Raw genomic sequence first — 14,077 nt, 5'->3', positions numbered from 1 at the left:
CAACCTCTGGACCTACAAATCTCTCAACTTAGCCAATCGAGCTGTTCTAATCAAGTCGGTCTTGCAGGCTATGCCGTTGTACCTGTTCTCTATTCTAGCAGCACCAAAATGGGTTCTAAAAAGCATTAGAAACTTGCAGCGTAATTTTCTTTGGAGCAGCTCTGCCACCAATCGTAAATGGGCTCTGGTTAAATGGTCCAATGTATGCATGCCCAAAGACAAGGGAGGCATTGGCCTAAGAGACCCTGAGTACAGCAATTCTATTATGAATGCCAAGATCTGGTGGCAATGGATCACCAACCCAGATAAGCCATGGGTCAAAATATGGACGGCCAAATAGGCAGGAAATAGACCTCAAGAAGAACTCATCAGATTCACTCCTACCGAAAGAGGATCTCTTATATGGAACTCTGCCAAGCAGCACTATCAGTTAATTCAAAAGCATAGCTTCTGGGAAATTAGGAATGGTCACACTGCAAGGTTTTGGACTGATGCTTGGAACCAAATGCCCAAACTCCAAAACACTCTTCACCCTTCTCTAATCCCAGACAGGCAGGAGCAGCTACAGGAAAAAGTGTACCAATTCTGGACAATGGAGGTGGATCACGGTTTTAGAAAATGGAAACAAAGCAACCAAATTCTCAACAACACAGATGCGTGGAAGGAAGAAGAGCTGAGGATGGAGCTCAGGAAAAGAAGTATAAGGCAGGATAATGGAGGGGATATCCTCAGATGGGGATACCAACCTAAGGGATCCTACTCTACTTCAGAAGCCTACAAAGTGATCAACAGCATCCCCAAACCTCCTGACACTTTGTGGAGCAAGATATGGGAGCTTGGTCCCTGGCCAAAAATCTCCCATTTCCTTTGGCTGGTAGGACATCAAAAGATACTCACTTGGGATAAGCTCAGAAAGCGCAACTTTCATGGCCCTTCGATCTGCCATAACTGCCTTCAAAGTGAGGAAACTCTACAACACCTCTTGGATACCTGCCCTTTAGCTAATCAACTGTGGAATAAAGTCAGTTTTAGATGCCAAAAACGATGCAGAGGGGAAAACAACATTATCAACTCGATTAGACAATGGCCAAAGCATCCTTACAAAAGCAAACTCCTTAACCATTTATGGAGCATCATCCCGGGGATCGTCCTTTGGAATGTCTGGAAGGAAAGAAACTAGCGCATATTCAAAAACAAATGATCCCTTTCTGAAGAAACCTGGAACAAGATACACAGGAACATTCAAGAGACAATGGCGCTTCAAGTATGGACCAAGGAAGATCTCCCATCCACTAACATTGAAAATAACATCCTGGAAAATTGGCAGCTGCAGTTACCTCAAGACACGTTCAATAATAGCACACCAATTAACGACTCCCTGGACAACTGCCATTGGAAGGCCCCACCTAAAAACTCATACAAGTTGAATTTTGATGGGGCCTCCAAAGGCAATCCAGGAGCAGCTGGATTTGGGGTTATTCTGAGGGACCATGAAGGCACTCCTATGCAAATTTACTTTGGGAACATGGGGTGGGACTCCAACAACTCAGCAGAGCTGGAAGGGCTATGGCAGGGTCTTCTTCAAGCCTGGAATCTCAACCTTCAACCCCTGATTGTGGAAGGCGACTCCTAGATTCTCATCAATATGGCCATCCGGATACAGAATGGCTCGCAAGCAAGGAAAGTGGCACCCAGTTGGAGACTAGAAGCAAGGCTAAATGACATTGCACAAAATCTAAGCAACAACAGAGCCATTTCCTTTACTCATACTAAAAGAGAAGGCAACAAAATTGCAGACCTCCTAGCCAACATTGTAGTTGAAAGCGAGCACCCACTTCTATTCGGAGGCACGAATATCATTCCTAACAGGCACCAGCTTCAGGAATGTGAAGGCCTGATCCATGGAGAGACTGTCTCCCCGAATGCGGGTGTCATCAAGCTAGGACATGGGGAGCCACATGCCCTGCATGTGACGCCACGTTAGGATCAAGGCTCATCAAGGCACCTCGCCGCCGAGAAGCCAACCCAGGATACGCACTGCGTGGTCTTGAATGCGAGCGTAGGGAGTAATGGAGAACCTGCAGAAGGTATTCAATGCGGACAAAGCCCGAGGGAATGTCAGCTAGCTTAAGAGGGAAGGAATGTCGATTTTCTGGGCTCAGAACACCAAACCAGCGACGTGGAGTCGGGAAGGAAAGTGTGGCGATTTTGATGATAAGGAGGAAGGCATTTACTCAGGCAAGGATTGCGTCTGGATTGTTTATCCTGGGCTTAGTTATTGTGTAGTTGAGTTTGGCCTCAAACCAATTTGGGGCCAGCGCTCAACAAGGAGAGACCGCAGCAAAACGAATTGGGGAGTAGCCGACGCCATGGTGCGACTGCGGGAAAGGCAGCCGTGTAGGAGAGGTACTGGGCATGGAGAGCCCTCGCGTCCCCCTGCAGTAGATGTCCACCATCATTGCTGTTGCTGCTATTGCTACAGAAGGGCGGGAGCTACACCAATTCCAGCCAGTCAGTTCTTGGAGGCCGGTGGCTCCATCGACGGAGGGCCCATGCTTCCAGCATTTGGTTCTGTCATTTTCACCTTGGGCAGTTCGAGGGAGAATGCGGGCATCAACGCTCATATCTCAGTCTTGTTCACAAAGATACCAGAGGAGAACGAAGAAGGCACCCATTCTGTCTCAGCTGAGGCACCTCCAGAGAGCAAGAGGGAGAAAATCCCAATGGTGCCGCCCTCAACTGTAGAGGGCAACTCAGAGATGGAGCTGCAGCAAGCCCCTACTCAATTGCAAGAGCAGGAGTTGTCGTCCACCACGCAGGATCCCATTGCGGGCATCCCTGAGGGGCCAGGCTGGTGCCGAATCATTGAAGAAAAGCCTGAAGATTAAGTCTCGGAAGCGTTATCTGGCAAACACTGCTCTGCCTCAGGTCTGGTATGGGTTCGGGGTTGTGGTTGGTTTTGGGAGTTTGCTAATTATCTGTGTTTGTAAATTTTCAGATAGTGTTCATGTTCAAGTCGACTGTAGTCTGGGTAGTAATTCTTGCAAAGTCGGTTATAGGTCTTTTTGTTGGATGCCCTTGCACGGGTGGTTTGGTTATTATCTGGGAACAGCTCTTTGTTATATGTTTTGGTACAGTTTGGAGGTGCTGCCCCTGCGAGGGCGAATTTTGAGTCATGTAAAGCAACCCAGGAAGCCACGGTCGGCTCTGGGCAGCATGTTTTTCTGAATGTAATGCTCACCTGTACATAATAAAATAGTTAGTTAGTTTTGCAGAGAAAAAAAAAACAATTTTGTTAAGGAAATCTTCTTCCGATGGATCAGAAAAATAATTCTTTTTTTATCCTTATCCTTCCATAGGAAAAAAAAACATAACTTTTGAATTGAGTTTAAAATTTCCTTTTGCATTTTAGCTAAGGTTTTCTAGTAAATAGGAATTATTTCAACGAGATATTTAATTAGAATCAAGTGGCCTCCCATCGATACCCACTGACTACATCATAATTTTATGTGCTTTTCCACCTTTCTTATCAACCATTTCCAATCAACCACTAACTATTAATTTAATTTTAAGAAAAAAACTGTGATATTTTATCCCTTCATTGAGATGGCTAGAAGACAATGTAAAAGTATGCTTCAAAGGGTTTAAGCTATCCTCCTCCATATTGTTAGTCAAAAAAATTGGTTTCTCCATTTTGACATCCATTCCAAGCACAATGTAAAAATAATCCAAAATGTCCTTATAAATTTGTAGGTCCTCGACAAAATCCATTCTAATAGTAAAACGTCATGAACAAAAAAGATATTGTTAGCCTCAGTCTCTTAAAAACAATTATAAATCCAAATAAATTAATTAATTAAATTAAATCATGAGAGTTAATTTCTTAAACTAAGGAGTTTAGTTAGGAGGAGACATTCTCTCCAATTAGTTCTCCTAAATTAGTGTGTAAGTTGAGAAATTATCTCAACCAAATGAATGTAAGATAGACACGTTATCTTAAGACCACTTGCTCATGTATTTAAATGTATTATTAAATTATTTGTATAAAAGATAATTACATGAGTATGAGAGACCTCATGATGGCTCTCTCCCTTTTCTGCCAGTTTGTCTTTTGTGTGTTGCTGGTTTGATTATTGTGTGTTAATTTGTTGTGTGTTTTTAATATGGTTGAGTGGTTTCAACATGTGGCATCGGAGCTACGTGAGACCTATGTGAGGTTGCATACCTATATTGACTACCTGAGAGCTACATGAGGCTGTGTACTTGTATTGGCGTGAGAACCGCGTGAGAGCTATTGCTAGGGAGGAGGCTTCATTCAAAGCCTTCAATGGGAGCCTGTAGTTGTGGATGTTTTCGCTACCATGGTTGAGGTGAAATTTAAAGAGGAGCACCCTTTGGATGGTAAAAGAGAACAGAAAAGTTCTATCAGAGTTGTTAAATGCTGATAATCAGACGGGGAATTATAATTTCATTTCTTCTGATTTACTTCTCAAGGATTTCAACACCACAGGTATTCTAAATTAGAACTTCTCAGTTCTACAGCTTAATATTTTTCCCTTTTCTTCCAGAAATTGTTGCCTATATGAAAATGCTACTCTTACTAGCCATTTAAACATTAGGGAAGTTTTTAGCTGCCCAAGGTCTTTTTATTGAAAGAAAAAGCTAGCCTTATGAAATAACTACCGAGAGACTCCATGTGGTAGTCAGTATTTTAATAGTAGTGTTGTTCAATGATTAAGTGAGTAAGTAGGGTTGATGAAGAGTAGTCGCAAAGATGTGGTTTAATGGTTAGATGGGGTGTATACTAGAAAATCGCTCCAAATAAGATTTCTTTGGTTGAAAAAATAAGATTTCTAAAAGTTAATGGAAAAGTATTTAGTATGTCTTCTCAACTCCAGGGGTTATAAATTTGGTATTTGACAAACCAAAGTGGCTCAAAGCTGCTAATATGCACAAAAAATTGCTGCTTAACATAAGAGGAAGTCAAGCCAGAAATTACGAGTATGTGAAAATTAAGGGTTTTGATGTAGAATGAAAGAAAAATGAAATCTGCCACTAGCTATGATTCAGTGGTTTCCTCCTACTCATTGCCTAATTGGTATTGGGAAGTGTACAGACGCAGATCTATAATTGTGTCTAATGGTTTTTGCAAGAAGATAGACTCTCAAATGTAAATGCAGATCTCTTGTTGTATAGTTGTTTCGGTAAAGAGATGTGTTCAATGCCTTTGATCATTTGATGACAGAATATTAAATGAAATATAATTTTCCTGTAGCAAGACTTTTAATGAATGTGTGGAGCTTGGCGTGTGAAATTTTATTGTGTGGAGCCAAAAGAGTTGAAACTTCCAACATTTTGCAATTAGAGGACTAGAAGTTGAAAGCCAGAGGAAGAGAATTTTGCGTATAGAGTTGAGAGAGACACAATATTCATAGAGAGCATGAAGAGAAGGAATATGTTTGTGTTTTATTGCTGTAGATGGGAGACATGAGTGATTTTTAAAAAGTGTAGATATGTTGAGATTGAAAATCTATTGTCTAAAGTTAGTGTTTCCAGAAGATTCAAGGAGCATAGCATTTTCATTGTTTGCGCAATTTATTTCATGATGAAGGAAGGTGAAAATTGATGTACTTCAATATTTAATAAAGACATAATTTTTGTAGTGCTTGTGTCCTAGATCCGCCCAAAATTGAATAAGGGGATCTTAGGAACATCATGTGTATGTGTGTGCATGACTTGTGTCGATTTTGTAAAATGCTCTTTTTCTTATGCTTCAACAAAACAACTACATGCACATAAGAAACATTTACATCTACAAGTCATCAATCAAGCTCCTGAAATTATAGTTCCCATAATCAATTAAGTTCATAAGCACAAAGCATCACATCATCGATTTGATAAAAGTTGCTACAACATTTCACATTATGTAACCAAAGAAATCAAGTTAAGGATGCTACAAAATCAAGCATCTCCAGTCAAGACATTTCTCCAGCCACATCTAATGAAGTTGTCATCTACATCAACAATTTTTGCAGCCATTCAACAACAATGTTTTGGCAATTGCACTTGCACCACTTCTTTAAAAAGCTCAATACAAAATTGTAACTTGGAAAACATAATTTGTATGTTGGATTGTAATCAAAGCCAAATTAAGCTAAATTGTAAGGGTGCATTCTCGGTTGAAACCGACAATCATGCTTTGAATTGAGAGGGAATCAATTAAACCAGGTGAATCCATCGTTTTTTAACTGAGTCATTCAAATCATTGTAAGCATTTCTGTTGGGTGCATTTTCGATAGTATTCGACACCCTTCTTCTGATCCATCAAGAGTGTGAGTTCAAGAAAGTACAAATATTACAAGCATCAAGCGAGCATGAAAGCAAGCAAGTGTGAAAGCAAGAAAGCATGCAACAATCAGCAACAGTACAAGCGAGCCTGTCATTTCAGTGATCAACTCAAGTGCACAATTTTCATGCACGACTTCTACACCAAGTGAGCCTGCCTTCAAAGTAAACAAGTTCACATGGTGACAAGTATTTAGTTGTTAAAGATTCTTAACAATTTGATCCTCTCAACTAATGAAGGTATGGTACAAATCAGCAAAGCAACTCTTGTTGATATTCATGTGCATATTCAACATGCACATGACATGATTGAGTTCCTTCAACTAGAGTCGCAACTACAAAGAAATGAGTTGCAAGAGAAGTGTGTTGCTTCCAAGTCTTTGACCAATCCAAAGATAGCTGATCATTCGACTTCATTCATCCAACCAACTTCAAATGTTGAATTTTTTCCAGTGCACATTTCTTCCAAACCCATCATCAAGCCATGGGAAGAAATCCAAAGTAATCAAAATCGACGCGGCTTGGGATATGTCAAAGATGAAGACAACTTACATATCCTTGATTATTCAAAGCCCATTTAGTTCGTCAGTGCCAAATTACTTGAAAATATCACCTCAGCAAGTTTTCCGCAAGTTGCAGACAGACATCAATGCACACAAATTGAAAGTGCAGACAAACATAAATGCATGAAAACTCAAGTTGCAGACAAACCGAAATGATCTCATTGTCAATGAACCGGTCATCTGGAAGATTACTGTTTTGATCTCCATCCTTGTCACCATTGTGGCAAGTAGAATCATTCATTAGAGAAATGTTGCAAACAAGACCATCCTGCTAGATTGAAGATAAATTATTCACGGTTTGATCCATGGGAATGGTCATCCACAACTAGAAGATTGTACAAGTTTTACAATTTGATTCACTCACACATATTGCAGCCAACAGTCAAATGAAAATGGTACTCTCGTGCAGTTGAACAGGGGAGTACACCAATGAAACTCTCCTACACCTGAAGTGGGGGGAGTTCATATATCAAATGCAGATGATTGACTCTCCTTTCAATTGAAAATTGGGGGGAAATGTCAATGAAATTGACAAGTGGTTGTGATATTGAAAGTATCGACAACATCAGCGAAGCAGCCAGTGGTCATCTTCATTCGCGAGTGGCGACCGACAGCAAAAGCAACAGTAAGCAACTTTCATCATAGAAAAAGAAACATTGAGTTGTTTTTCGACATCTTCAGTGAGTGGACGATCATCATCAACAAATACGCCACTGGGTGTTCATCAAATTGTGTCAGTGGACACGGGATGATTTTTTCAAGCAAAGGACAGTTGGATCCTTTTGCGGCTTGACACATGATGGAGTTTTCAAGCGTCATTCCGAGATGAATTAGTCATGCATATGACTAATAGTCTCTTCATATTGCAGTTTCTTCAGCATCTAGATTTGGTGGTTTTTTCAGGAAAGTGATTTTTTGGGAGCAACTTGAGAACTTGGAAGATTGTTCCTTGTTTTTTTTGGATTTATCATTGACGGGGGGAATGTTAGCCTCACTCTCTTAAGAACAATTATAAATCCAAATAAAATAATTAATTAAATTAAATCATGAGAGTTAGTTTCTCAAACTAAGGAGTTTAGTTAGGAGGAGAGATTCTCTCCAACTAGTTCTCCTAAATTAGTGTGTAAGTTGAGAAATTATCTCAACCAAGTGAGTCTAAAATAGACGCACTATCTTAAGACCACTTGCTCATGTATTTAAATGTATTATTAAATTATTTGAATAAGAGAGAATTACTTGAATATGAGAGACCTCATGATGGCTCTCTGCCTTTTCCACTAGTTTGTCTTTTGTGTGTTGTTGGTTTGATTATTGTGTGTTAATCCATTGTGTGTGTTTAATATGGCTGAGTGGTTTCAACAAATTTGAGTAATGAATAGATCTTTTCCGACTGTCACACAATAAATTCTTCCTTCATCCTTTTCTTATTGGATCATCCTACTTAACTCTTCTATCATAAGAAGAAACAAGAAAGTAGATAGTGGACACCCTTATCTAATTCCCATCGCGAATCAAAAGGTTCTCCACTAATCAAGACAAAAAAAGATTGTTAATCTAATCTAAACCATAATCTAGGAGACACTATCAAAACTCAATTCAATCTGCGAAAGAACCAATCTAAGGAATTACCAATGGAATTTATCATAAGATTCTTTTAAATCAATCCTCATTAAAAGAGTGGGAATCTTCTTTCCTTTAGTAGGATGCATTACTTGCTCAATGACACCTAGAGCATTATGAATCAAGAAATTGTTTAAAAACATCATCTGAGCTGAAGAAATATACTTGGAGAGCCCCACTTTTAATATATTTGCTAATAATTTTGAAATTACTTTATACAAAAAGTTATATAAAGATGTAGGACAAAGTCACTGAAATACCTTGGATCTACACTTTTATGAATTAGAGCTCGAAAGGAGGAATTAAGGATACTATACACGTAAGTCCCCCTTATTGAATCCTCATCTACCTCCACTATATTTTTCCTCATAATATCAAAAGAGTGTAGAAATAGATCCACTGTCCAGCCATTAGGACCCTAAAATTGTTTCCTTCAAAATTTGTTTTATAATATTGAAAATATCCACTTTCGATATCGACCCGCTAATCCAATGTACATCCTATTTTGAAAGGAAGCTAGGATAAGACTTGAGAACTTGCATATGATCCTCGATATTTTTTATTCCTGAATCAGAGAATAGACTTTAAGAATAAGTGGCACCTTCTTGAGCTAAATCATCATCAGAGACCAAAGCCCTCAACCCATCCAACAACAAAAGTTCCCAAATGTGATTTAAAACCCTTCTATTATTGGCATAGTTATGAAAATACTTAGTATTCTTTCACACATCCACAATCCAAAGAGGCATTCTTTCTAGTTTTCAAGAAATTTCCACCTCCCTCATCAAACCTTCCTTCCTTTTCTCGAGCATCTTGACCCTACCCCTTTCAAAATATATTAAAATTCCTTCATGAACCCTTGAAAAAAAATGAAGATATCTCTTTTTCTATATAGTCACTCTTTCTATATAGTCCAACAGGCCATGTTCCTCCAATTTCTTCTTTTTAACCCAATACACAAGTGGCACCTTCAAATTTCTCATATTTCCATAATCTAATCCATAACTTAGGAGGTATTAACATGTCTCCATACCAACCTCCCCATAAAATCAAAAGAAACACCCTCCATTTATCGTCGATTTAAATGAAAATGAAACTTCATTTTTCAGCTCCCCCAATTCTACAAATATAGGTTTATGATCATAAATATTATCCCAACCCAATAAGGATCCCAACAAACCAATCCTTAACAGAAAGTTGGCCTCCACCAGAAAGTGACCCAACCTCTTCCCTACTTATTAATCGTCTATGTAATTATTTTTCAAATTAAGGAGCATCTTTGACGGCTCCATGTCAGCAATACTCTCCTCTTCTATCTAATATCGAAAAAGCCCAATCAAAGGATCTCCGGAATTAACACCCCAAATCTCCAAACGCAAGATTGTAAAATTTAAATCTCTAATAAAAAGAACATTCTCCTTCGAAAAATTACACTATCTAAAATTTCCAACCAAAACACTTATCTTTTCAACATAAAGACCATAATAATTCACAACAACAATAGACATAGGTTTTATATATTTTTTCTTGAATATAAAAACACAAACACTGCTACAGAATATAAAGTGATATTTTACTACAACAAAACAATATTATGCGATAATAAGGAAAAATCAAAATCTTATATTAAAGTAGAGTTTAATATTTTGTTAATTATCTTTAGGTTTTAGAGTTTTCTAATGAGAAAGATGGGCATATTTTGTTTTTACCTACTATATTTTGAAGTTCACCAGTTATGATTAAATGTTAAGTGTTATAGGGTCAAACAATGGTACTTCTCATGGTAAGGTTTTGTGCTTTTATCTATGGATAAATGTAAATATCTCTTTTTCTACCAATATCATTTTAAACTTTTATTATAAAGTTTTTATAATTCCTTTCTATTATTGAGAATTATTGGTCTTTCGTAGATGAATGAAAATATATTTTTCTCCCAAAAACATTTTTACCACATTTCATTATAGACTTTTATAAATTGTTTCTCAGTTGATGATAATCATTGCTTTAATTTCACTGCAAACCACTAAATTAGTCTATTCATCTCTCCAAACAAATAGTAGATGTTCCTTCATCCTTCTACTCAACTAGCAAGAATCATGCTTATTATCTTTTACTTCAACATCTGAGGGAGGAAAAAAGAGCATGGGGCTCCTTTTATGTGGATGTTTGTGGAGTTTCATGGACATTACTATACATTGTCTTTGTTTATTTTGAAGTGTTTGGTTATGAAGTTTGTCTTGGTTCTTTTATCATTGAAGCTGGTTTGTCTCATCAAATGATTACTTTGACATTTTCCTCAACATTTGAGAAATTTGTTTTGGCCCTTACAAATTGCTTCAAAACTTGTAAAATTATCCTTTGCATCACACATGATTTTTCTTCATTGTGATATGTTGCACTTAAAATACTTTTATTTGCAGCAAAATCCATAACCTAAACTTCCCTTGGTTGCAACCTATCATATCACTAGAAACTTTCTTTCATGATGACAAAGGGAAATCTCCCCTTAATGTGAAGAATTTTTTAATTTTTTAAAAGGGTTTTAAATTTAAAAATATACAATTAAAGGAATCATCTATTAAGCATAACATACAACACTCCCACTCTTAGCACAAAAGAATTGATTTCAAGAATTGAATGGTTAACATAGCGAAATTATCAAATGCAAAACCTTACCACCCTTGTTCAGCCAAGGGAACTATGAGATCATTTTAATTTTTGATATTTGTCTCCCCATAGGTACTTTGTTCCTTTGAAATACTAAGAATATTAATATATAATGTTGTCGATGTCAATGAAGTACAATACCCATGTATCGAAATAAAGAAAGCTAGGAAATGAAAAGGGTCCATCAGCGAAGTGAACCTAGACCAAAAGAGAAATGAGCCTCATGACTAAAGATGCAACCACTTACAAAATTTCTTAAGAAAATCTACTATTTAGGTAGTATTGGCTATTACTTCCCAACATGAAGTATTGGTCACCTATTTTCAATACAAGGCCTAGGACTAAGTATGTTATTTCTTTTCGATCATACGTACAAATTTAGGAAAAGAGAGAACTAAAGAATTCCAAAAGTTAGATATTCCAATCGGAAGTTAAAAAACAATTGCAACTCTAAAGAAACAATTGCAATTCAATGACTATATGTATCCAAGAGTACCTAGTTGAAGGGGTTGTTGGTTGTTGTATTTTTTTAGAACTATTTGATAATTTGACGGAAAATTTAGGACCATTATGGAGGAGGAGTCATTGGTGTTTTGTGATATGTTTGTTGTGGACTATTCCCTATATTTGTATTGTCATATCTACTATTGTAAGGCTATATCAATCATGTGTGGAATATTCATATGTAAGTTTATGGTTTTCTTTTTAATTATTCTTTTGGTATCATTATTCGAAGTTGGTAAATAAGAGGTTATGAATGACTTCTTGTTTTTGACTAATTTGGTCACGTCTATCATTGATCATTTATGATTTCATTCTTTTCTCTAATAGCTAAATGTTTGGGAAGTGAAAATACAAGTTTATGGTTTACTTTGTATTTTTTTAATTAGTCTATTCCTAACTAGGATAGGTTAGAATAGTTTTATTTCAAAACATAGATTAACTTCATACTACACACTGCACTCTACATATTCCATCATCATATAAAATTATTTTTGTAATGGATGTTAGGTTGTAATTTGGATGAGTCTCATATCCAAGTGGTGTGAGGTCTAATTGAGATTTTATACCAAAAACTAACCCTATCTTTGAAGGGCAATTTGCCTATAATAACACCTTGACAAACATTCTTACAAGCTTGTTGGCAAGTTCACCCAAAAAATATTATTGATGTTGTAAAAAATAAAATGGTCCTTAAACTTATGCATTTCCCACTCAATCCATATAGCTTCATATTTCACAAAAGGTAAATTCATCCATTGAACAAGTGCTATAAGTATGTCTTTGTGAGTCACTCCTCATACTATAGAAGTCTCACACTTGATGTGATTAGTTTGATTAGAGTCAAAATATAAATCATGGTCCACTTAAACATTTAATAAAATCATTATGTTCTAGCATCTTCATATTAATATCTATTTACATGAAAAGTTTCACTTATAAGGCATTCCCAAAATGTAACATAATGCAAGACCATAATAGATTAAACATGTAACAATAATGAAATTGACACTACAACCATGTCCCTTATTTTATGATGACTTAAGTTATGATACCAACATAATTATGTTCATTACAAGATAAGTTAATATTAATAGAATGTAAATACCATTCATATAAATGAAATGTATAAAGAAAATTTTAAAATAAGACATTATTCCACTTTCATTTAAAACATTTAAATAAACCTAATAGTAACTATTTATCACAATATTAACTCAACAACCTAATTTCAAAGACATCACACATATTAACACTTACCTCAATCCCAAAAACTAATACCAAATACAACTAGTAACATAAACTCATCAACTTGCAAAACTATCAATTTGCTCCAAAACTTTTACATTTTATAATGATGAAATTTACTTAAATTCAAAATAGTTTCAAACTATTAACTAACCAATAAATGATCTTCACTCTTTATCATCTATTCCCTTCTAACTTACGCAAATCACATTAAATTCCCCACCGTTCGTATTTTTTTTGTGTACTAAATAAATGGATTGGTTGCGACATCCTGGTTGCTATAACGCCATAATATTTTTTAATCAAAACGAAAGGACCAACAACTCTGTCCAGATGTATAAAATTTTACAAAATTTCCCACGCATTTGAAGACGAGTCGTGGCCATATGGTGAATGCTTTTCCAACAACTACAAATCTAAACCTTATTATTATAAATTAGTATTCTAATTTATTTGATGTAACATTTTATGATAACATTGAAATAAAGTAGATATTATACACGGATTTTCTAAAGATGGTAAATTAAGATTTCAAAAATAAATAGATGACATAATATATCATTATGTCAGATTAAGATCAAATGCTCTAACTAATCCAACCGAAGGCCTTATGATAACATTAACTAAATCTATATTTCTAGAGACGCCCCAATATTGTTTTAGGATAATGTTGATGGTGTGAGTGAGGTATGTATAATTATTTAATTTTTCTAGAATAAATACAATTCTATATATAATTAATTTATGAATGTTTATTTAAATTAATTTTTTTTACATGTGTTGGATGATTTTTTTCGTGTGTGTAGTATTTAATTACTTTTTATTACATTAGTATATAAAACGAAATGAAGATGTACATTGCATTTTTCCCGAGAGGAAAATGTTTAGAAAAATTTAAACATATAGTTGTAAATCATAAGTTAAAAAAAAAATGTTATAAACTATTATACAATAATTTTATGGGGAAATGTTTTGTGAAAAAAAATTCCTCTGCTTTGTTCAATATATTATCCAAAATATATAATCGAGTTTTTAGATATGTTATTCAAAACAGATTATAGAGTTTTTATACTCTAAGCAAGAGTATTCAACAATATAAGGGTTCTAGAGAAATTTCAGCAGCAAAACAATAA

This window comes from Pinus tabuliformis, chromosome 5_2 (genome assembly GCF_031772625.1).
Source record: "Pinus tabuliformis cultivar Carrire ecotype Pingquan chromosome 5_2, CPIR1, whole genome shotgun sequence".
Classification (NCBI taxonomy): Eukaryota; Viridiplantae; Streptophyta; class Pinopsida; order Pinales; family Pinaceae; genus Pinus; species Pinus tabuliformis.
This window is presented reverse-complemented; position numbering follows the sequence as displayed.